Consider the following 21,677-nt stretch of genomic DNA (forward strand, 5'->3'; position numbering starts at 1 on the left):
ATTGTTGTTGTTGTCTGCTACTGATCTAATAATTCTCACCTTCTTCTTCTGTTCTATTATCAGGTACACTACTTTGAATCACCTCGACGTTTGATTATCAAAGTTGAAATAAAATGGACAGAAGATTTCTATATTTAATTATAGAATAATTGTATTTTAGTTAGATATTAGTTATGCGTTTCCAATTATATGAAGGGTAGAGGCATGTTGTATTAAGACTATTCTTGTAAGATCGTTGATTAGCATCTAGATAGGGCATAACGTTAGATTACGGACCTAAGATCCTTAAAATGACGTGAATATATGTCAATACAGTATGCCTGTTTAATTTGAGCAGAATTGTTAGATTGTTGAACTATTAGACGTATTTTCATAGGAATTGCATAGTTATCAGTTTCAGTTTGGTTAATTCATATGTTTAAAATAATGTAGCTTCGGAATAACATCTAACTCTAAATTGGTAATTAGTTAATATGGTGAATCGATTTAATTGGTTGGTAAAATCTAGCATTGAACTCGCGAATATAGGAATAGAAGTAACTTGAAGTTTGTAATTTTTTGAATCTTGTTAGTAATAAAGATCTGTAAGTATTAGGCAAATATAATTGATTAGTAATTTCGTATAATTCGTAGGTTTGATATATTTGAATCACGATTCAATATAGTAAGGCTAAAAACACTAATCCCATAGGTTATTTAAATTAATGATCAAGCTTAAGCAAACTTTCGTAATCATTAGTAATTAAAGTTGGTTTAGTTTCAAGTATTTGAAAACAATTAGTTCCATCGGCTCATTTCATCTAACAAGGTGGGTTTAAATTAGTTATAGGATGATTAGTTTTTTTTTGAAAATATATTGTTTGTCAATTCCGTCTTTATTTATAATTTCAATTTCAGTAGTATTGGCTTATAGAATAGGGTATGAAATAATCTCCTTTTACGCAAGTTTGATTAAAATTTTCCGGTTGCATTTTGCTTTAATCCGATAAATAAGTGATGGCCTTTTCAAGCATGTAATTAACTATGATTTTTCTTCTTTTATTTTAGAGACAAACTAAAAATAGAAAATGTAGTCACTTAAGGATTGTCCTTAAAATAAAGGAGGTGTGCCTCGCCACAGTAAATCACAAATTGCGGGGCCCTCAATAAAAGGACTCAATCACCGGATGGACTTTGGAGTTGGTCGTCTAGTGAATTTTCACGGCCTTTTCCCAAAAACAACGATACGATAGTCTCTTTAGGACGCGCCTTAATTAATCTTACCTTCCTAAACTCGGGTGTGCATTTATGCAACCCAAATCCAAATCTCGACAGAATCGAAATGTGTCGACGACCACGTGTACACTGGTTGTGATGTGGTTCGAGATGCATTTCCACAACGTTGCAGTTCTCCGTAAAATAATAACAATAATAATGAAATTGATAAAAGCGGCTCAAAGTTAAAATTTGCATATAAGTTCTTAATTGTCAAAAATCAGATATATAAGCCGAATATAACAGTTGAGCGACCATGCTAGAACCACGGAACTCGAGAATGCCTAACACCTTCTCCCGGGTTAACAGAATTCTTTATCCGGATTTCTGGTGCGTAGACTGTTAAACAGAGTCATTCTTTTCCTCAATTTGGGATTTAACCGGTGACTTGGGACACCATAAAATTATATCAAGTGGCGACTCTGAATAAAATAAACAAATCCCGTTTCGATTGTTCTTTAATTGGAAGAACTCCCTTGTACCCCCGCGGGTGCTGAAAAAAGGAGGTATGACAGCTCTGGTGACTCTGCTGGGGACCGAACCCAGAATCTCTGGTTCCGGGTTCAGAATTCGAGCTTAGATGAATTGTTATATTTTTCTTTATTTATCATCTGATTTTATTGCATGTTCTATCCTAATGTGCTAAAATGTTGCTTTTTACCGCTTTGATATTATCTGAACTGTATATATAAACTGCTGCGAAATCCCTCTCTTCTCTCTCTTGAGGAGTGCACGCTGGTCGTGACTTCTTTCTCTTAGTGTCATATCCCAAAATAGAACGAGGATTCGGAGGAGTTGCAAAACCGGATGATCTTTTGGTTACCGGTATGCAGCTCCCATCCTCGGCTCGAGTTGTCCACTCGGGTAAGCCAGGTCTAGAACGAACACCCAGGATAAACCTAGTATAACAAAACCTCATGTCGGATCCCTAGTAGGAACGCTTATTTGCATCATGTGCACTTGACTTAGGGGACTCAACATAGGGGTTGGGTCCGTCTAGGACAAGCAACGTGAAATGAAAAGACCATCCTGTTGTATCCTGTTTGTTTTACGCATTTATTTGCTGAAGACTTGCATGCTGACCGGCTTCTGAAAATACTGGAATATTCAAAAAAAAACAGTGTAGAGAGATAATTACCTATTTTTTTTAAATTTAAAAAAACCAGTATCCAAATAGCAAACTCTGCCAAATTTTTGAGAAAAAAAGTATTTTTAGTAAACAAGTCTTGTTTTCAGAATTAGTTTATTTTCGTTTCCCGAACTACGCCGGTTTGATTCTCACCGGATGTGAGTTACGTAGGCAACCCTCATCGGGTCCAACCTCCCCTTTTGCAAAATAGCCACAAATGTCAAAAATTTTAATCTTTCGTCGTAAATAAGTCGGGTGATTTCATTCTTGTAAAAATAGCCGAATGTCCCTAAAAAGACGCCGGAAGGCTGTTTTTGCGAAAATAGCCATTTTTGGTCATTTTTAATGTTTTATCCGGTTGGTAAAACACAGCCTTTAAATCTTCTTCGAAGTGTTGAAAGGTCGTATTGAAAAGACCGAATTTTTATTTTAATGTGTGTCAATTTTAAGTTTAGTCTTTCTTTGATTCCAATGAGTATTAATCACCCCAAACAAACATATAGAATGAGCCTGGGTCCAAGTTTGCCGGTGACAGTTAAGAGCAAGATCCCTTTAGAGTTGCGCTTATGGTGGGAGGATTTGGAAAAGTCAGAGCGAGATAAGATCAGAATACATCTGGGAGGTCTCACCAGTTTGTTGAACGTCAGACCCAGATGTGACATCATAAAGGCCTTGATTACATTTTGGGACCTGGCCCATAACGTATTCCACTTCTCGGATTTTGAACTCACCCCAACCTTAGAAGAGGTAGCAGGATATATGGACATTACTGAGGGGCTAAGGCACAAATATCCGATTGCACCAAGAGCCGTCAATTCGCACAAGTTCATGGATCTGCTGAAAATAAGCAAGGGAGTCTCATACTCTGAATTGGATAGGGGTTTTTCTACTTTGCAGTTCATATACCAGAGGTATGGGCATATAGGAGGGTTCGACGATCTGGAAAGCGGGGTTTGCAGCAGAGGGAGTCGGACAAAATGGGATGAACATAGGCGGTTCGCCTTCATGGTAGCATTCTTGGGCATTGTGGTATTTCCTCGGAAAGACAGAAATATTGATTTAAAGGTGGCTGGAGTCGTCAAGGTCCTAATTACCAACAACAAAAGCACGCTGGTCCCTATGATAGTGTCCGAGATATACCGAGCTCTCACAACCTGTAAAGCCGGGGCAGACTTTTTCGAAGGGTGCAACTTGTTATTGCAAATGTGGATGATCGAGCACTTGTGTCATCATCCTCAGTATATGAGCTCTAGATCTACAAACGAAGGTTGCATTGCAGGATATAACATGAGGGTTTCAGGGCTCAAATTGCCAGAAGGGTCTGAAGACTGGGTATCTTGCCTTCGCACCATCACAACAGCACAAATATGGTGGACATTGGGTTGGCTTCCTGTTGAAGAAATTGTATACATGCCCGTCACGGGTCCTTACTTCCTCTTAATGGGACTCCGAGGCATTCAGCCTTATGCGCCTTACCGGGTGATGAGACAGTTAGGGAGATGCCAGGTGGTCCACCCAAATGAAGATCTCAGTATTTATGCAATCGAGGTTGGTATCAATGGCCAATTTCATGAAGAAGTCATTCGTTCTATATGGAATGAATGCCAATATTTAACGGTAAACACTCGAGTGCGCGACCTATCCCGAGGTGAAGTCTCACCGGCTTATATCACCTGGTACAGGAAGAGAGATGTTGTAAGAGATGAGCCAGAACGACTAGCCAAAAAAGCCCACATTCAAGAGTTCATTGAGGTGTCGCAAGAACCGTGGGACTGGTGGGCCAAAGAGCGGGAATACCGGGCCGAAATAGGCAAGCTAAAACAACAGATTAAGGATCTGAAATTTGAGAACAAGGTGCAGGTTGCTACCGATGAAGGAGAAAAGAACAAATTAGCCCGAGAAAGCGAGATCCTCAAAGCTCAAATCCGGATAATGAAAATGGATGCCGACAACCAACGGAGAAGCCGGTCCGATAAAAGGCTGATAGCAGGGTTAAGGAATCAGGTCATTGAAAGCCGAAAATACTTGGAAAGATCCGAGGCTATCATAGCAAGAATGCGGGCCAGATGGGAAAAAGGTGCAGCAGCACAGAAAAAGCACTTATGGCAAGTGAGAAGGGATTATGAAGGGAGCATTGCAATATTGAGAGAAACAAATTCCACTCTCAGGGATCGAGTCATTAAACAAGCCCGAGATGCTAGGACAGACAGGGAGCGCTGCTATGATTCAATAGCCCGAATGGAAGAACAAATGGAGAGGTTCCAAGATCAGCTCGTTGACAACACTCAAGTATTGGGACTAAAGAATCAACGAATAGAACAGCTGTGGATGGAAAGGGGTAGAATCAGGGGTAGGATCGATGAGATTGGGCGCTACATTACCACAAAGTGCCTAACATGTGAAGAAATCCCCCGTGATACCCTTTTTGCCTCCATCATGGGTTATGTCCACCGGATCATGGAGGAATTAAAAAGCTTGCAAAGAGGCCTGGCCCCAAAGCCCACGGAAAGGTCGAACGATGCCTCGCGGGCACTAAAATTCAAGGCTTTAATGTATCCCTACTTCAAGTCTGCACTTTTTTGGTTTTTAAAAAGTTTGTTGTCTACCCCTATGTTCTCTTTTCATATCAAACAATGTTAATAGTATGAAGTCTGTATTTCGCTTATTTGTTTTTCTTCAAATGCGTAGCTTGTAATAACATATTTTGGTAATAAAATGCAAAATTGCGTCTTTATTTTTACTTATGACAGAACTACGCCCGGTCTGATTCATGCGGGGACATGATACGTAGGCAATCCACATATGATTCGACCACCACTAAAAGATAAAAAGAAGAGGCAAAGTGAATAAAGAAAGGACATAAGTCGGAATGACGCATGCAGTCAAAGCAAAAAACATGTTAGAAATGGTTAACTGCCTAGGAACATTGCATTACCCAATGTGAAATTGCAATATGTGTTAAACTCTAACAAGTTTGTTGTTTATATTAGAGAAAGAGATTTCAAAACAGTTAGCTCGGTATAACGTTCTGGCAGATTACCATTACCACCAAGATCAAAAGGGACCATTCCGGAAAGTATGTCTGGTTCGGACAAAAGTGTTGAGGAGGAAAAGACAGTGATGCAAATGATGAAGGAGGAAGTAGACAGGTTGAGACAAGAGATAGCTGGGATGCACCTAGCCTGGGCTAAGGGACAAACACCACCAATACTTCCCCCTACTCCTACCCTTTCACCAGCTCGGACTCCGGAACACCCTTCCACTGGTCCATCAACGAGCTTCCCCATTGCCCAATACTATCAAGGGGAAACTTCCTATAATCCCCAAGCTTCACCACCCAAACAAAACCCTCCTCCACCAGCTGTTCCTGTTTTTGTGGCACCTCCACCCGCCACATTGCAAAAATCACCCGATGAACCAGTGTTTCAGGTTCACGACAACCAATACTATCCTCTCGAACTCACCTTCAAAGCACCCGAGCCATACACTTACACCCCTCACCTTCAACCCCTGGCAGAAACTGAGAGGCCAGCTAAGAATCCGGAGTAGGACGAAGTGCTTCGTAAAGTGAAAAGCCTGGAGCAATCCTTTAGGAATATGCATGGATTGGGCAGCCAAGTCAGTGTGTCCTATAAAGATCTGTGTCCCTTCCCCGATATTCAATTGCCGGCAAGTTTTAAGATGCCAAAGTTTGATCTATATGAGGGACATGGTGATCCCATGGCGCATCTACGAGGTTTCTGTAGTAAGATGAGAGGGGAAGGTGGAAAGGATGAGTTGCTGATTGCTTATTTCGGTCAAATTTTAAGCGGGTCCGCATTAGAATGGTACACAAGGCAGGATCCTAGCAGGTGGTATACCTGGGACGATCTAACACAAGCGTTTGCAGGTCATTTCCAGTATAACCTTGAGATCGTCCACGACCGTCTCACACTGTTAAAACTTGAGAAAAATCCTGGAGAGAGCTTCAGTGAATTCGGATTCCGTTGGAGAGAACAAGCGGCAAGAGTCGATCCGCTAATGAGGGAAGGTGAAATGGTGGACTACTTCTTACAAATGTTGGAGCCAACTTACTTTGGTCACCTGGTGATGTCCGTTGGTAAATCTTTCAATGAATTAGTAAAAATGGGCGGCATGGTTGAAGAGGGACTCAGGTCCAACAAGATAATGAGTTATTCGGCGATCAAGGCCACAACCCAGGCTATCCAAAGCAGCACGAGAGGTGCGCTCGGGAAAAAGAAGAAAGAGGAGGTCGCAACAGTCGAAGCAGGTTCTTGGTCCAGATCAAGAGGTCCAGCCCCTCGCTACCAAACCAGACCCCATTACCCAAATTATCCACACAATCCATACAACCCTATTATCCACCACAAGAGCCACATTTCTCCGTCCATCACGCCCAGACTTACACCCAGCCTCCGGATCGCCCACAATGGCATGCGCCGGCTCCCCAACATACATATCCACCTCCACAAAACACATATCCCCCTCCACAAAACACATATCCACCACCAAGGGCCTACAGGAATCCTTCAGGGCCAAGTCGAGAACGAAAGGATGCAGAAGCCGAGAACATTCACTCCGTTGGGAGAAACATATACTACTCTGTTTCACAAATTGAGGCAGATAGGCCTATTAAGTCCCGTTGAACCCAAATTGCCAAATCCCCTTCCCAAAAATCTGGACCACTCAGTAAGCTGTGAATATTGTTCGGGGGCTCCCGGGCATGATACTGAGAAGTGTTGGAAGTTGAAGACTGCCATACAAGATCTTATTGACATGAATATGATCGAGGTTCAGGCACCAGAGGCACCCAACATCAATGAAAACCCGTTACCAGTGCACCATGAGGCCCACATGATCGAACTAGTGCACGAAGGAGGGAAACTTAAAACACCCTCACAAACAGTAATGATGATTCGTGCCAGTCCAAACGAAAATTCGACCAGTGGAAAAGCAGTGGTACAGTTGGGAAAGGTAGATCACAAGCCATTTGTGGTAGTGGGGAAAGGTTCGTCTGTTGCTGTGAAGAAGCCAAAGTCATCCAAGGCAGTGCTGCCGGGAGTATCAAGCACAACAGTGTTGGTGGTAAAAGCGGTCCACGTAGAACCAGTTGTTATCAGGCCAGCCATGCAGTTGCCGATAACAAGTAAGAAAGTTGTGCCGTTGAGCTACAGTCAAGTGACAGTGATGCATAAGGGAAAGGAGGTTGTGGAAGAGGTATACGAGGCTCAGGGGTTAACTCGTTCGGGAAGGTGTTTTGTTCCTGTAGAATTGAGAAGGACCAATCCTGTAACAATAAAGAATCCAGTAATGGAGGAAGAAGCAGAAGAGTTTTTGAAGAAGATGAAGGCCCAAGACTACTCAATTATAGAGCAATTGAGGAAGACCCCAGCCCAGATTTCGTTGCTATCCTTATTGATCCATTCAAATGATCATTGTCAGGCCTTAATGAAAATTCTAAACGAAGCCCATGTCCTGGACAAGCTCTCAGTGAACCATTTGGAGAAAATAGTGCACAAGATCTTCGAAGTAAACCGAGTGACATTCTCTGATGATGAGTTACCGGTAGAGGGTACAGAACACAATAGGGCACTCTACTTGACGGTCAAATGCAAAGACTCGGTGGTCACTCGAGTACTAATTGATAATGGATCAAGTGCCAATATCTGTCTTTTGGCCACTCTGAACAAACTAAAGGTTGCTGATGATAGGATCCACAAGAACAGCGTCTGCGTCTGAGGTTTTGATGGGGGCGGTACTGACACAGTGGGTGATATCGTACTGGAATTAACAATTGGTCCAGTCGAGTTCACCATGGAATTTCAAGTGATAGATGTGACGGTGTCGTACAATCTTTTGTTGGGACGACCCTGGATCCATGCAGCTAAAGCAGTGCCTTCTACACTGCATCAAATGGTCAAATTTGAATGGGATAGACAAGAGATTGTGGTACACGGGGATGACAGCACACATGCCGTCAGTGATGCTATTGTACCCTTCATAGAAACCGACGATGACAAGGGCCCATGGGTTTATCAGGTTTTTGACGCAGTCTCAGTAGACAAAATTCCTGAGGGTGGGGGCCTTCCACTTCCCAAAATCACAGCTGCAACCTTCATGATATCCTCAGAGATGTTGAACAGCGGGTTTGTAACAGGAAAAGGTCTAGGGATTGATCTGCAGTGAATGGTCCATCCAGTTTCTTTGCCCAAGAACCTGGATACTTTTGGGTTGGGATTCAAGCCTACCGTAGAGGATGTAAAGCGGGCCCGCAAGTTGAAGAAAATATTCTGGGTCCTTCCTAAGCCAATCTCACGCCTGTCCAGATCATTTGTCAAAGCAGGGTGCAGAAAGTTGCCAGTCCCGGAAGTTCTTGGACCCTTGATCGGGCCAGATGGAGATTTGAATGAGGGATTTGAAAGAATGTTCGCAGATGTCAACATGATAGAAGATGGAGAGGGTTCCAGTAAGGCAGGCATACAGTTTGTGGGACCTAGGGCCAATGTCAACAATTGGACAGCTACTCCTCTTCCTACTTGGAGGGAGTCTTGGTAGTTGGCTCTGATTTTCCTTTTTGTTTTCTGGATTATTTCAGGGTTGTAATACAGATTCCTTTTTATTTTTATTATTGCTCAACAAAGTGTGAAACCTTGTTATCCTATAATTCAATAAAATGAAAAGTTTCTTCTTCATTCCTTATTTTATTTTATTTTTAATTCTTGTTTTTTTTCTTTTTCTGAACAGTTCTTTTCATACTGGTCTTAACCACATGGAATGCACAACGGATCTTCAACATAGTCTAAAAGATCAATCTGATTCCGAACTAACCATACAAGAGGTCGATTACGATAATGAATCGGAATACGATGAGGATGAAGCCTTCGAAGAAATAAACAGAGAGCTAAGCCAGTTTGAAGAAAAATCCAGGCCCAATTTTAATGACACAGAAGCCATCAATTTAGGGAATGCAGTCGACATCAGGGAAACTAAAATAAGCATCCACATTGCACCAAATATCAGCGAAGAATTAATCAAAACACTTATTGAATTCAAAGATGTGTTTGTCTGGTCGTATGATGACATGCCGGGGTTAAGCATGGATTTAGTGGTTCATAAATTTCCCATTGACCCGGCATGCCCTCCCGTCAAGTAGAAGTTGAGGAAGTTCAAAACGGATATGAGTGTGAAGATTAAAGAAGAAGTAACCAAGCAGCTGCAAGCAAAGGTTATTCGTGTCACTCGATATCCTGATTGGTTGGCTAATGTGGTACCGGTGCCGAAGAAAGATGGGAAGATCAGGGTGTGTATCGATTACCGCAATCTGAATAGGGCAAGCCCAAAGGACAACTTTCCTTTACCCAACACCCATATCTTGATCGACAATTGTGCCGGACGTGAGATCGGATCTTTTGTAGATTGTTATGCTGGGTATCATCAGATTCTGATGGATGAAGAAGATGCGGAAAATACGACATTCATTACGCCATGGGGAACTTATTGCTACCGGGTAATGCCATTTGGTTTGAAAAATGCTGGGGCAACGTACATGAGAGAGATGACCACTGTGTTTCATGACATGATCCACAAAGAAATTGAGGTATACGTGGACGATGTAATCATAAAATCCAAGCATCAGGAAGACCACGTAGTAGACCTAAGGAAGTTTTTTCAAAGACTTTGAAGGTATGATATTAAGCCCAACCCGTCCAAATGTGCATTTGGAGTTCCATCTGGAAAGCTATTAGGATTCATCGTCAGTCGGCGAGGTATTGAACTGGACCCGTCAAAGATCAAATCTATCCAAGATTTTCCACCGCCAAAGAACAAGACAGAAGTAATGAGTCTGTTAGGAAGGTTGAATTACATCAGCGGGTTTATTGCACAACTCACAGCAACCTGTGAACCCATTTTTCGGCTACTGAAGAAAGATGTTGCGATAGAATAGACGGCAGAATGTTAGGAGGCATTTGACCAGATCAAAGGATATTTATCAAATCCCCCTGTGTTGGTTCCACCTGAGCCGGGGAGACCGCTAATTCTTTATCTAACGGTCCTGGAGAATTCGTTTGGCTGCGTATTGGGGCAACACGACATTACAGGAAGGAACGATTAAGCCATCTATTATCTCAGCAAGAAGTTACAGTATATGAGGTTAAGTATACTCAACTCGAGAAGACATGTTGCGCCCTAACTTGGGTGGCCCAGAAATTGAAGCATTATTTGTCCTCATATACTACTTATCTCATTTCACGCCTAGATCCACCAAAGTATATTTTCCAAAAACCTATGCACACAGGGAGGTTAGCAAAATGACAAATATTACTCACGGAGTTTGACATCATCTATGTGACGAGGACGGCCATGAAAGCCCAAGCGCTAGCCGATCACTTGGCTGAGAATCCTGTTGATGAAGAATACGAGCCGTTGAGGACGTATTTTCCTGACGAGAAAGTAATGCATATAGATGAGTTGGAATTACCCGAGGAACCAGGTTGGAAGCTTTTCTTTGATGGAGCCACAAATGCGATGGGTGTTGGAATATGAGCGGTACTTATTTCTGAAATAGGACGTCATTATCCTGTTACAACTCAGCTGCGTTTCTATTGTACCAACAACATGGCTGAGTATGAGGCATGCATTTTGGGTCTGCGACTAGCTGTAGACATGGATGTCCAGGACGTTTTGGTCTTGGGAGACTCGAACCTCCTGGTGCATCAGATTCAGGGTGAATGAGAAACACGAGATTTGAAACTCATACCATATCGACAATGTTTGCACGATCTGAGCAAGCAATTTCGATCAGTGGAATTTAGACACATCCCAAGATTTCATAATGAGGTTGCCGATGCATTGGCCACTTCATGCTGACCCGTTGCACATTCAGGTTCGTGATCAGCATGCTTATTGCAACATGGTAGAGGAAGAAGTGGATGGCGAGCCATGGTTTTATGACATAAAGGAGTACCTCAGGATGGGGATATACCCGGAGCAGGCCACCGGAGATCAAAAAAGAGCCATTCGGCGATTGTCAAGTGGATTCTTCCTCGGTGGAGGAGTGTTGTACAAAAGAACCCCAGATTTGGGATTGCTGAGATGTATAGATGTCAGTCAAGCCACGACAGTGATGACAGAGGTACATGCTGGAGTTTGTGGGCCACATATGAGCGAATATGTATTGGCAAAGAAGATTCTTCGAGCAGGGTATTATTGGCTCACTATGGAGCGTGATTGTATCAATTTCGTGCGAAAATGCCATCAATGTCAGATACACGAAGATCTGATTCATTCTCCGCCGACAAAGTTGCATACAATGTTAGCGCCATGGCCATTTGTTGCCTGGGGCATGGATGCCATTGGACCTATTGAACCGGCAGCTACCAACGGTCATAGATTCATTCTGGTGACCATCGACTATTTCACTAAGTAGGTTGAAGCTAAAACTTTCAAATCGGTAACGAAGAAGGCAGTGGTGGATTTTGTTCAATCCCATATCATCTGTAGATTTGGGATCCCAAAAGTGATCATCATGAATAATGGTTCTAATCTTAACAACAATTTGATGAAAGAGGTATGTCAACAGTTTAAGATTGCACACCGCAATTCCACCCCATATCGTCCCAAGGCGAATGAAGCAGTTGAGGCAGCCAATAAGAACATCAAGAAGATACTGAGGAAGATGGTAGAAGGATCCAGACAATGGCATGAAAAATTACCATTTGCATTGTTGGGTTATCGCACCACTGTCCGGACTTCAGTAGGTGCAACCCCTTATTTGTTCATATATGGAACTGAAGTAGTAATACCGGCAGAAGTTGAAATTCCATCCCTTCGGATTCTCGCTGAGGCTGAGATTGATGATGACGAGTGGGTCAAAGCCCGGTTGGAGCAGTTGAACCTAATTGATGAAAAGAGATTGGCATCTGTGTGTCATGGCCAATTATATCAAAAGAGAATGGCGAGAGCCTACAACAAGAAGGTGCGCCCCATAAAATTTGAGGTGGGGCAGCAGGTGTTGAAATGAATCCTGCCACATCAAGCCGAAGCAAAAGGCAAGTTCGCCCCGAATTGGCAAGGACCATTCATTATAACCCGAGTGTTGTCCAATGGAGCTTTATGTTTAACAGATATCGATGGGAAATGTGTCGACATGGCTATCAATTCTGACGCAGTTAAGAGATATTATGTATGATTTCTTTTGATTGTAATTGTTGTTTGTTTGTGGTTGGCATTTATCGGAGAATGAAATGACGGAGGCAATTCTTTCTTCTATCCAAACACTTTATCCTTTGCTTCCTCTTTTGAGCCTTATTTATTCTTTAATATCCCTCTTTTGGAATGAGTAATTAAAATGAAAGAAAAAGAAAACGAGAAAAATAATGATAATAAAGACAAAAGAAAAAATCACAAGAAAAACAAAGGAATTGGGAACTACGTTTGACCTGATTCCTCAAAGAAGGATATGTAGGTGCCTCACGGCTCGGTCATAAGGTAACAAAAAAGTAAAAATCCCCAAGCAAGAAAAACAGGGGCAGAAGTTTGTATTTGTAATTCTGAAAAGAAAGTTCGATTCCAAGAGTTGTAATATTTTACCCGTCAAAATTATTTTGAGCCTTTTGATACACTTTTTCCTTTTAGCCAGACACGAAAACCCATATTGATGTCCAAAAAAGACCTCCTGATCAGTATCCGAGAAGTGCCAAGTCATGCATAACACTCTGATCCCCAGCAGAGAAGAGGATCATAAACTGGAAATGAATTGACAACCGAAAAGAATCCCCAGCAGAGAGAGTCATATCAGCAACACTCCAATCCCTAGCTGAAAAATAAAATAAAATGAGAGAGTCTTATCGGTGAAAACCTTCACAGGCACCATAAGGCGACGAAAGATGAGAAAAATAAAACGAGAGAGTCTTATCGGTGAAAACCTTCACAGGCACCATGAGGCGACGGGAGTTAAGAGAAATGAGAGAGTCTTATTAGTGAAAACCCCTCAAAGGGCACTATGAGGCGACAAGGCGAGATTGACGGAAAGGGTACACGGTGGGCAAAGAGTTGAGTGTTTATTTATCCCCAGCAAGATGAGGCCATCCGAAAGATTGATTGACACAAATAGACTGGGTTGATCAATCCGGAATGCATGACATGATCGTTGGGATCGGTTATACCTCAGATAAGTTCTTTTCTTTCTTTTCCCCTAGCATTTGTTTAGAAAGACTTCTTTTTTTTAAATCATCACTTTATCATTTCTTGGTTTAAAGACTTTACCTCCCCAGCAGTTTGTTTGAGAAAAGGATTTTCAGAGCTTACTACCAGTTGCCAAAATGGTGCAAAGCAAAATGCGAATAGGACAGGACAAAGATAAGACAATAAAATGAAAAGAAGTGGGTCGCAAGACCAAATGATGAATGGGTCTAGATCGCAAGAGGACCAAATTTCCAGGGGAAGTTGGAGAAAAACGGAAAAGCAACAGTTAAAAGGTTATGGGGATCCCCAGCATATTTGCGAGATACAGGAACAACTCCGACAGGTTCTCGACCAAGTTCCGCAATGGTCGGACAACACAGAGCGGGGAAGGAAGAGAAAAGAAAAACCATACCCAGCAGGAGTATCATCCTCAGCAAATAATATCATCCCCGACAAGTTTTATAGCAAAGCAGGGAAAAGAAAAGGGAAAAACCATCCCCAGCAGAAATGACACGATCACTCTCCCCGTTTTAAACTAACAAATTTTTCTTTGATTTAAAGCAGGGAAAAGAAATATTATTGACAGAAAGAAGACAGGGTCACAAAGAAGATTAAACCGGGGCAGAAAAATTTCTCTCATTACGGAAATTTTCTTGAAATCAGATAGTCATTTGGGAAAGAGAGAAAATAACACAAGTTTTGAAGGAAGTAAAATCCCCAGCAGTATACGAGAGGGGAGATACAAGTTTTAAAAGAAAAGCAATCTTGGAAGAAGCAAGATAACCCAAAGTTTTAAAAATAATGGCCTTTGAATCAGGATATCATCCCCACCATTGTTAAAAGGAAGAAGATAATTCCCCAGCAGTGTTATTTCCGGCAGGTTTCAGGGAAGTTAAAGCACCAGCTTTAAAGGAAATAGTCGTGGAAGAAGGAAAATGACATATTGGTGAAATAAAATATCGGTGTTATCCCAGAAGTTTTCAGAGGAATAAAACACCAGCTTTAAAGGTAGTTGTTGAAGTCAGGAGACCGCTTGGAGAATGGAGGCTGAATTATTTTTAAGAAGTTGTTGAAGTCAGGAGCCCGCCTGGAGAATGGAGGCTGAATTATTGTGAAGAAGTTGTTGAAGTCAGGAGCCCGCCTGGAGAATGGAGGCTGATTTATTTTGAAGAAGTTGTTGAAGTCAGGAGCCCACCTAAAGAACGGAGGTGTTACATTTAAGAAGTTGTTGAAGTCAGGAGCCCGCCTGGAGAACGGAGGTGCTACATTTTAAGAAGTTATTGAAGTCAGGAGCCCGCATGAAGAATGGAGGCTGATTTATTTTGAAGAAGTTGTTGAAGTCAGGAGCCCGCCTAAAGAATGGAGGCAGATTTATTTTGAAGAAGTTGTTGAAGTCAGGAGCCCGCCTAGAGAATGGAAGCTGAATTATATTTAAGGTTGGAGAAGTCAGGAGCCCGCCTGTAGAACGGAGGTTGAATTATTTTTAAGGTTGGAGAAGTCAGAAGCCCGCCTGTAGAACGAAGGTTGTTAAATGTTAAGTTGGAGTCAGGATCCCACCTGTAGAACGGAAGTTGTTATATTTTAAGTTGAAGAAGTCAAGTTGGAGTCAGGAGCGTCCCCGCTTGCAGAATAGAGGAATACATTTCAAGATTAAATCAGAAGTCAGTAATGAGGAGGGTTACAACAAAAATCCCCAGCGTAACAAGTTTTTGAAGGACGCAGTATCCCCAGCAGACCGAACAAAATGATGACACTTGTAAAAGCAAAAGGCCAGTGTCATCCCCAGCAGTTTTCGGAAGAAAAAGCACCGGAGGAAACAAAACACGACAAGAAAGCAAGTCAACAAGAACAAGTCGTAGATAGATAAGATTTTTTAATTCCTAGTTTAAGTCTAGCTTCTTGTTTTCTTTTGGCACGGTGTAATAAGGAGATCGAAAAGCAGTAGCAACAACATGCAGCAACAGTAGCGGGAAAATTGCAGTTTCATGGTAGTCCCAGCTACCAAAACTTCCCGAACTACATTAACCTGATTCTCTTCTAGCCAGGGATATGTAGGAAACCTTTGAAGCAAAGGTTCGGTTAAATCTTTTTCAAACAAATGCTTCACACGGAGTACTCGGATGTGCAAAAATCACTCACTTTATCTTTGCACGAAAACTCTTCGTGTTTTCGGACAAAGAGGGGCATCTGTGAGCACGTGATTTTTGCTTCACGAAAAAACTACTCCAAAATAAATCAAAAAATAAAACAAAATTCTCTTGGTGAGCAATTTTTAGGATTTGCGTGGCATTTTTGGATAATTGTTTGTGTTTTTGTCCTTAAATGTTTACTTTGTTGTAGTTAATTGAAAAATACAAAAAAGAAATATACATGTTACATATCTAGGATTTAATTATGCATTTAAGAATTAATTAAACCATTAATTGTCTCTAAAAGGAAAATTATAAAAATATGCGTTTTATTCTATTTGTTGTCATTGTGTGATTTTATTTTAAGGTTTTAATTTGTGTGTTAATTGTTGTAAGTGTTAATTAATATTTGTGTAGTTTTATTTTTGATTTTATAATTTAATTAGGAATTGTGTTTAAATTAAAAATTAAAGAAGAAAAAGGAAAAAAGTTCAAAAATGAAGAAAATTCGGATTGGGCCAGTTTTTAAAAGAGAAGTCAGGCCCAAAGGTCGCACCCCCTACCCGGCCCAGGTCTGTCAACCCAAAAATAAATATCAAACGACATAGTATAGGGCAAGAGCTACGTCGTTTTGATGGTGCCCGTCTAGGTAATATCAAAAGACAACCAAACGACGCCGTATTGGCATTTTCCATCTGGACCGTTGATCAAATAGATCTAACGGTCCAGTTCAGTTCTTTCATTAAACCAAACGACGACGTGTGATTGTATTTAATCGGGATCGTTCATTGCTTTTGATCTAATGGTTCCCAAGCCTTCCCTCATGACCCGACCCACTCCCGTCTGAGACCGACCCAAACCCCCCTGTTTAAACAAAATGGCACTGTTCCCTTAAGTGAAGAGATCCTTGCCATCAATCTCACCTGATCCAACGGCCAGGATCTATCCCTCCCCTTTGTATATAAGCCCCAATTCTCACCCCACGCCCCAAACCAAACACCCCCCTTGCCTTGTTCATCATCGTCTCAGAGACGAAGCCCCCAAACCCTAGCTACCCTAGCTCCCCTTCGCCTGAAACCTGGCGGCAACAACGCCGTCGGTCACCACCTTAACACCATAAGACCATCTGACCACCCCCGTTCCAAATATGTTACTCGTTTGGTTTGAATCTTCCCCCATCTTCTCGAATCTTCATTTGAAGATTCGAGCCAAACGGAAACCTACACCAACCAACCCCAAATTCACACCAGGCAACCCCCAGACCTCCCTCATACCATAAATGACTTTGGTTCCGTTCAAATCTGTCTAGAAATGTTCGAACCTTAAATCGAAAACCAGGAACCCTAGAAATTCCAAATCAGAGAATCCGTCTGAATTAAGTGAGGATTTGGGGTCTAATCAACCTTAATCGAAGTGTTCTCTGTTGAGAACACTTCGACGTCTGTTCGACGTCAAAGTATCCGAGTCCGAGTTTCAAGCCTGGGTCCGTATAGTTCTGGTATTCTGAGGTATTTTTCTTCTTTCCTTTGTCTGTGTTCATGTTTTTTTTATCTTTGTATCTGTTTATTTGTTGGTTTGGTTTTATTGTTTTAAAATTCTTTTTGTCAATTGATTCTGTTCATCTTCAGTGGACCTTTTTATTTGGTCCGATTCTGTCATTTGTTTATGTTTGCTGTAATTATTATGTGTTATAAATTGTGTAATCGATTAATAAGTTGAGTCGATTAATTAGTTTCCTGTTAGTCTATGATTCTGTCAATAACATTGATTGCCTATTGCTTTGTTGCTAATTTGTTCAGTGTCAATTGTAATATGTAATCGGTTAATTAAGCTTCATTGATTAGGTCGTTCATATAGTTTGAATCATTCGGCATTCTGTTGTTTATAGTTTTCAAATTGTTAGTTATCCGATTAATTCAGATTCTGTTTTGATTATGAGCATTGTTCTGAATCCTTGGAACCTTTATATTTGATGTATTTTTTGCCTTAAAGTACTAGCTGAATTGGTTATAGCTGTAATCAAATCAGTTTTGGTTAATTGTTAGTTAAACAGATTTCAGAATTAAGATTTTAATTCAGTTGAATAGTTGTATTAGGAGGCAGTAATATTAAGGGGTTTTCAGGGCTGGTTTAGGAATGAAACAGTTAGGTTTATATTTTAGTGTTAGTGATTTGTTAGTGGGGTATTAATTAATACACTAATGGGGAACAAAAGGGAATGAGGGGCTGAAAATAAGGAAAAACTTCCTTAGTGGAATTTAAAGTGAAAAAAAAAGATTTTTAGTGGAAAATTTCTGATTTGAATAAGGAAAAAGGGTTGGGCACTATGTTTGAAAGGGGGGGGGGGGGCAGGTTTGTATAAAAAGGAGATTGAGGACTGAAAAAGAAGGAAAAAAATGGATAAAATTCAGAACAAAAGAGGAGAGAAAAAACTTGAATACTCAACTGGAAGAAAAAGTTGAATTCTAAAAGCTAGAAAAAGTTGAAAAAGAATAGCTATTTTCATTATTGGGCTGGTTTAGGATCTGAGATTAGCTAGAACTGTCTTCCTTTTACTTCTGCTCTATACTTGGGGAAGTATATAGTTGTTGGCTATTTGTGGTTGCACTGCTGGTTACCATTTCTGTTTGCTACTGCTGCTGCTGCTGACTCTCTCCTCTTCTTCTTGTGTTGTCAATACCAATAATTGTTTGGCATTGTTGTTTATCAAGTAGTAATTTCCTGAAGTGTGCTATTGGACATCTGTTACTGTTTCGTTGCTTTTTCTGGGTTTTCCTCCATTGATTTTCGGGACTGCTATTTGCCGGATTTTGTTCCATTGGTTTTAAGTTGCCTGTTGGTTATTGTTGCTGTTGCTGTTGTCTGCTACTGACCTACTAATCCTCACCTTCTTCTTCTGTTCTATTATCAGGTACACTACTTTGAATCACCTCGACGTTTGATTATTAAAGTTGAAATAAAATGGACAGAAGATTTCTGTATTTAATTATAGAATAATTGTATTTTAGTTAGATATTAGTTATGTGTTTCCAATTTTATGAAGGGTAGAGGCATGTTGTATTAAGACTATTCTTGTAATATCGTTGATTAGCAGCTAGATAGGGCATAACGTTAGATTACTGACCTAAGATCCTTAAAATGACGTGAATATATGTCAATACAGTATGCCTGTTTAATTTGAGCAGAATTGTTATATTGTTGAACTATTGGACGTATTTCCGTAGGAATTGCATAGTTATTTAGTTTCAGTTTGGTTAATTCATATGTTTAAAATAATGTAGCTTCGGAATCACATCCAACTCTAAATTGGTAATTAGTTAATGTGGTGAATCGATTTAATTGGTTGGTAAAATCTAGCTTTGAACTCGCGAATATAGGAATAGAAGTAACTTGAAGTTTGTGATTTTTTGAATCTTGTTAGTAATAAAGATCCGTAAGTATTAGGCAAATATAATTGGTTAGTAATTTCGTATAATCCGTAGACTTGATATATTTGAAGCGCGATTCAATATAGTAAGGCTAAGAACACTAATCCCATAGGTTATTTAAATTAATGATCAAGCTTAAGCAAACTTTCGTAATCATTAATAATTAAAGTTGGTTTAGTTTCAAGTATTTGAAAACAATTAGTTCCATCGGCTCATTTCAACTAACAAGGTGGGTTTAAATTAGTTATAGGATGATTAGTTTTTTTTTTTTGAAAATATATTGTTTGTCAATTCCGTCTTTATTTATAATTTCAATTTCAGTAGTATTGGCTTATAGAATAGGGTATGAAATAATCTCCTTTTACGCAAGTTTGATTAAAATTTTCCGGTTGCGTTTTGCTTTAATCCGATAAATAAGTGATGGCCTTTTCAAGCATGTAATTAACTAGGATTTTTCTTCTTTTATTTTAGAGACAAACTAAAAATAGAAAATGTAGTCACTTTAGGATTGTCCTTAAAATAAAGGAGGTGTGCCTCGCCACAGTAAATCACAAATTGCGGGGCCCTCAATAAAAGGACTCAATAACCGGATGGACTTTGGAGTTGGCCGTCTAGTGAAATTTCACGGCCTTTTCCCAAAAATAACGATACGATAGTCTCTTTAGGACGCGCCTTAATTAATCTTACCTTCCTAAACTCGGGTGTGCATTTATGCAACCCAAATCCAAATCTTGACATAGTCGAAATGTGTCGACGACCACGTGTACACTGGTTGTGATGTGGTTCGAGATGCATTTCCACAACGTTGCAATTCTCCGTAAAATAATAACAATAATAATGAAATTAATAAAAGCGGTTCAAAGTTAAAATTTGCATATAAGTTCTTAATTGTCAAAAATCAGATAAATAAGCCGAATATAATAGTTGAGCGACCGTGCTAGCACCACGGAACTCGGGAATGCCTAACACCTTCTCCCGGGTTAACAGAATTCCTTATCCGGATTTCTGGTGCGCAGACTGTTAAATAGAGTCATTCTTTTTCTCGATTCGGGATTTAACCGGTGACTTGGGACACCATAAAATTATACCAAATGGCGACTTTGAATAAAATAAACAAATCCCGTTTCGATTGTTCTTTAATTGGAAAAACTTCTTTGTACCCCGCGGGTGCTGAAAAAAGGTGGTGTGACAATTGTTATCCCATTGCACAAACTTTTTCGGTTGCTATGCACACAAACTATACATAAAGCAACATGTTGGAAAAAAAATGATGACAAAAATACAATTAATGAATATGAACCAAGGAAGCAATGGGAATTGAAGTAAATTGATGGCCAATCTGTGCAGTCAAGTCCAGACCCAAATTTCCGAGGCCAGATACTTCCAAACCTTTTCAAAATTAAGGAGACTAACCGCCAGTATTACTTTAAGAAAGTATACGTTATCAAAATTTCACAAAGAAACTCTTGACCATGTAAACCTCCAAAGTAACGGAGCGTCGCTAGCCAGAACCGCACTTCTGCCTTTTCTCAAATAACCATCACATTTAAATTCCTTAAAATTGTTGGTATTACCGTGTTCAAAATCAGAAAATCAGATAAGCAAACAAACGTTAGTTCAATAAACAAATTGTAAAATAATTCAAGCCCAATAAATTTACAGTGTGTCCTTAAGGAATTTAATCCCCTCACTGTTGCCCAAGTGATGTTTTATACTTCAATACTACACAAGAGGGGGGGATGTGATTTGTGTGGTGACCAATTTTTCGCTTAAACTGATTATGGAAGGACCTGATTCTTCTATGTATTCCTTCTGCTACTGTTGCGGAATAATAAATGTAGAAAGTAAAGAACACAAGTATTTTTACGTGGAAAACACCTGGCTTAAAAGGTAAAAAAACGACGACCTACTATTCAGTAGGATTTTCCCCAACACTTCACTAAATCACTGAGCCAAAACAGCATTTACAAAACTCTTTGTAAACCTAAAGATTACCTCTAATCCCGTTGTAGCACACAACCTCTAACTGTTGTGACAACTTCAAGTTAACTCTAACTTGAATACTCAAAGTACTTATTACAATTACTTCTAGATAAAGCTGAAAGGTACAATATGAAAATACCTACTACAATTGAACTAGAAATAAAGAAAGACACATAAAACTCTTTATGGAACTGGTTCATCAATCTGGTTCATGTAGCTTCAGGTTTGCACACTTGAATCACACACGAACTGCTTGCAAAAAGCCTAGCTATTTTGCTCTCAATTCACGTTTAACTTCTGTGTTTTTGTGCAACACTTGTAATGTGAGAACATCCTGCAATTTATAGAGTTAGTAGATGAAGAAATAACTAGAGTTCTGATGCAACTCTTCCTTGGTGGAAGAGTTCTAGTTGATTTCAACTTCTAACTCCTTCCCCGTCTTGGATAATGTTCTCTTTGATTAAGGAGTCCTTCTCCTTATCAATTATGCAACCTTTTCGATCAGGAGATATTAAATACACCAAGTTAAGCTTATCTCCTTCACTTGCATCCCACATGGTAGAATCTGCC

Source organism: Nicotiana sylvestris, chromosome 2 (assembly GCF_000393655.2).
Source record: "Nicotiana sylvestris chromosome 2, ASM39365v2, whole genome shotgun sequence".
NCBI lineage: Eukaryota > Viridiplantae > Streptophyta > Magnoliopsida > Solanales > Solanaceae > Nicotiana > Nicotiana sylvestris.